This window comes from Cebus imitator, unplaced genomic scaffold (assembly GCF_001604975.1).
Source record: "Cebus imitator isolate Cc_AM_T3 unplaced genomic scaffold, Cebus_imitator-1.0 Scaffold0, whole genome shotgun sequence".
Lineage (NCBI taxonomy): Eukaryota > Metazoa > Chordata > Mammalia > Primates > Cebidae > Cebus > Cebus imitator.
In genome coordinates this window covers 19,827,227-19,831,088 of record NW_016107315.1, presented here as the reverse complement: position 1 = coordinate 19,831,088, position 3,862 = coordinate 19,827,227, and the positions used below count along the sequence as shown (strand labels likewise).

At 47.1% G+C, this 3,862-nt stretch overlaps 1 long non-coding RNA gene across 1 annotated transcript in view; it reads right to left on the bottom strand.

Annotated features, from left to right (window-relative positions):
- Positions 1–2,891: 2,891 nt before the first annotated feature.
- Positions 2,892–3,862, bottom strand: part of LOC108300888 — a 1,268-nt gene continuing 297 nt past the window's right edge. The window contains exons 2-3 of the long non-coding RNA XR_001823644.2: positions 3,491–3,616; positions 2,892–2,988 (exon numbers count right to left, since the gene is read on the bottom strand). This is a non-coding gene — a long non-coding RNA (uncharacterized LOC108300888). The remainder of the gene's footprint in view (positions 2,989–3,490; positions 3,617–3,862) is intronic.

Sequence of the window (3,862 nt, the reverse complement as noted above, 5' to 3'; positions counted from 1 at the left end):
GGATGAGTTTTGATTTTGGGTGTGGACATTATCACTGGGCATTGTGAAGGTAGCCAGTGGGGATAAAGGCAGAAAGAGACGTACTGAGTCTGTCAAAAGGACCACGTAGCCAAGCAGTGACACAATACACATGCACAATCTCGGGAGATGGGTGAGGCTGGAAGACAAACATTGATTTGTGTTGAGAATCCAAGCAGACTCTTACTTGACTATTAAATCGGGCAAGATTTGAACTTCACCCTTTCCATGACCCTCCTACTAGGCCTCAGTTTCTCTGCTGTAAAATGCAGGTGTGATCTGAAGGCAGAGTTAGGCTTTTCCACATCTCTCATGGCCCCTGAAAACCTTTAAGATGTCTGTGAATTCAGGGACTGTGATTTATTAATCTTCATAGCCCAATGCCTTCTATGTGCCTGGACAGCCTAGATGCTGAATGGGAACCAATGAGCTGGTAAGTTTCTTAGAGGCTATCAGTGTATGAATGCTGAATGAGTGAATCAGAGAATAAATGAATGGATGAGGGGGCAAGGAAGTTTATGTTTTATGAGGGAGCAATTCAAATGGTGGTTTGGATTGTGGGTTCTGGTGGCAGCCTCTCTGAGTTCACGCCTGGCGACAGGTAATTTCACTTACCTAAGCCTCATAGGGGTGCTGCAGAGATCTGATGAACCATGCATGTTCAGCACTCAGCATGGAGTCTGGCATCCAGCAAATAAGCGATACATATTAGCTAGTGTTATCGCTGTTGCTTTGTTTTGTTCTTCGTTGCTAAGTAAACTGTGGTCCCTATGCTAGGTAAGCTGGGGGTTTCTTGCTCCCTCATTTGGTCACTCTTCTTCACTGTCCGCTTCAAGTGCAATAAGAGGGGACCACCTTCTGCAGGGCATGTGGCCTTCACCCCCTCCCAGGGTTGTTGGTTGTTTCTCTGAGCCCTGCAGTCTGGCTGCCATGGGGTCCAGCTGCCAGAATGAAGTTGGGAGCCCAGCCATGTAAAATCCTCAGCTCAGGAGGGCTTAGAGGTTGGATAGAGCATCAAAGGCAGCAAATGCTGATGGGGTTCCTCCCGGGGGACAGGAGAAGAGGGTCCACTGGGTAAGCAGAAGGATGCAGGCGGTTCTGTGTGAGGCAGTGGTGAGAATGGAGTTGGGGTGGAGGGAAAGGATGATGGCAGGGGAGTGACAGTTGTGATGGCAAGGAGGGTGCTAAAAAGGAGAGAGGAGACAAGGGTCTCAGGGATGGATCCTCCAGTGCAGATGGAAGAGGTGGTTTTTTGGGGGATAACAGAGCTTTCAAATCTTCATGTAACCCTGGGCAGGGGTTGGGGGCGGGGAGTTCTTAGCCACCTCTGCAGTCTGAGGGAAGCCTGAATAGCCTAATGATCTCCTTTCACACTGGTCCTCTGTGGGGTTGGCAGGAGCAGAAGAGATGGAAGAGCTGGTGAGCTGGAGTGATACCTGATAAATAATAAAGGTTTCAGTATCCAAACATAGCTTCTACCAGAACAGAAACGAAGCCCGGAAGGGAGGCTTCAGTAAATGGAATGCAAGTCACATAGTAATTTTGAATTTGTTAGTGGCCACACTGAAAAAGTAAAAGAAATGATGTACACGCACGGCACATCAAAGTTGGGACTGGCCACCTTTCAAGCGCTCAGGGCCTGCATGTGGCTAGTGGCTGCTGTAGTGGACAGCACAGGTTTAAATCCTTCTTTCTCAAATTTTTTTGGCCAAACTTTTGGGATGGCATTTCCCAGAAATGGCTCTTTTTGGAAATCATAACATTCTCTCTTCTCTTCCTAAATATAGTCTAAATATTCTCTCTTCCAATCTCTCTCTTTCTCAGTTCTTTCAAGCTGGCTGTGATCCTTCCCACCCCTTGCTAGAACCTAGAAAGAACTTTGAAATTACTCAGAAATCTTCTTTTTCTTTTCCTGCCACCCACAGATCCTCCTGTCTGGAGCTAAGGCCGGGACAGCTCCCACCTGAGAGCTGGTGTGTGTGTGTGTGTGTGTGTGTGTGTGTGTGTAGAGTTGGGGTAGGGTGGGGAGGTGCTTGGGATAAGTAAGAGATGGGGAAGAGACAGTGTTTGAAGAAACTTCCCCAAAGTGTATCAGTGCCATAATGAAGATGGATTTTTCAAAAGCTTTGGGGATTATATTGCTCCTATGTTAGAGGAGCTGGTTCAAGGCGTGACACAATTAATTGCCTATCGTGTGCCCAGAGGACAGGCTTCATGGTAGGAGTGGGATGAGGAGCTGAGAGGCTTTCTCAGGGTCAAAAAGAAAAATCAGCAATAGGGAAGGGGCCTGGACATTCCAGCTTCTAGCTCAGAGCAAAATCCTGGACCCCCAACTCCCTTTTGGAGGATTTCTAGCATCTGAGATTTTATACCTCTCAGGTCTCCCCAGTCTGCTTACCCTTTTCTCCAAGGGATGTGCCCTTCATGCATTATTTTGTTAGGAACAGAGTCTTCCTCACTTGGCCCTGGCTCCTCCCACCCTAGCCCCACCTGGATCCAGGGTCAGGAAGGAGTCCTTAGGTAGAGAGAAGGGTCCTCCCGCCCTCATTTCCTGGCTCCCATTATCCGTGTTGCAGCCCTTAGGGCCTGTGGCAGCTTTCTCAGTAAACAATATCTTCCTTCCTCAGGCCAATTAAATAAGCACTATAATAAAGGCAAAGGCAAAGGCAAAGCAAAGCTCTGGGCAGCCCTGGGTAAAGGGCTATTAAACCTAATGCTGCCATTCATTTATTGAAGAGCCTCCCATGTGCCAGGGACTGTGCTAAGCTTGTTACATTTGTGATTTTATTTAATCCCCATGGTCTCATGAGTTGGATTCTATTATCATCCTCATTTTGCAAACACAGAAACTAAGACTTGGCACTTGCCAGTAACGTCCCAGATAGCTGGCCATTTCATTACAGGGTGGAGATCTGAGCCAGGTCCTGGTGATTCCAGAGCTGGTGTTCTCTTTTGGGGGATCCAAGGGCGCTTTGGAGAGAGGTGATGTTTCAGTGAAAGCTTAAAAGCAGATAGGATTCGGAAGGTAGGGAAAAGGGGAATGAAAAGCCAAGGCTGAAGGAAGAGCGTGAGTGACGACAGGAAAGGCCAAGAGTCCAGAATGTGTTCTGGGACCCATGAGTTGAGCAGGAGTGCTGGCTGGAATGGAAGTTCCCAAACCTCACAACTGCAATGGCTTTTAAAATATGGACTCCTGGGCCTTTCTCCAGACTGATTTCTCTAGAGGTGGAACCTGGAACCCTGAATTCTGAAGTTCCCCAGGGATTGGTGGGGGGTGGTTCTGATGTAGCAGGAACCACTGGAAATCACTAGAAGGTAGAGTTGGGGAGGTGTAGGCAAGAATGTAGATTAGCCTGAGAGGGAATCAGGGCCAGAGGAGGAGCACACTTCTTTTTGTTATAAGGCCCAGTAACTTTTTAGGCTACATCTTATAAGCAATGATTTTCAAGGGAAACCATGGAGTTGATCCAACCTTTGTTTTAGGAAGAACATTCTTGTGTCAGTGTGTAGGAGGGATTGGAGGTATCGGAGGCATTTAGACCAGTTAGAAAATTATCAGAATATTCCAGGTGACCGGTGATAAGTCTGTCAACCAGGCCTGGAACAATGATGGAGAAACACGTTTCATTCAGTTCAATCCAACAAGCGTTTCTTTAATATGTTTTCTGGATTGGGTACTGTACCAGGTTTTAGGGATCCTAAGATGAAATAAGATATTGTCCCCATCCTCAGGGAACTCGCAATCTATCAATATTCATTAAAAATAATGAAGTTCGGAGGTTGTAGTGAGCTAACTCCACTGCACTCCAGCCTGCGCAACAGAACAAGACTCTGTCTCAAAAAA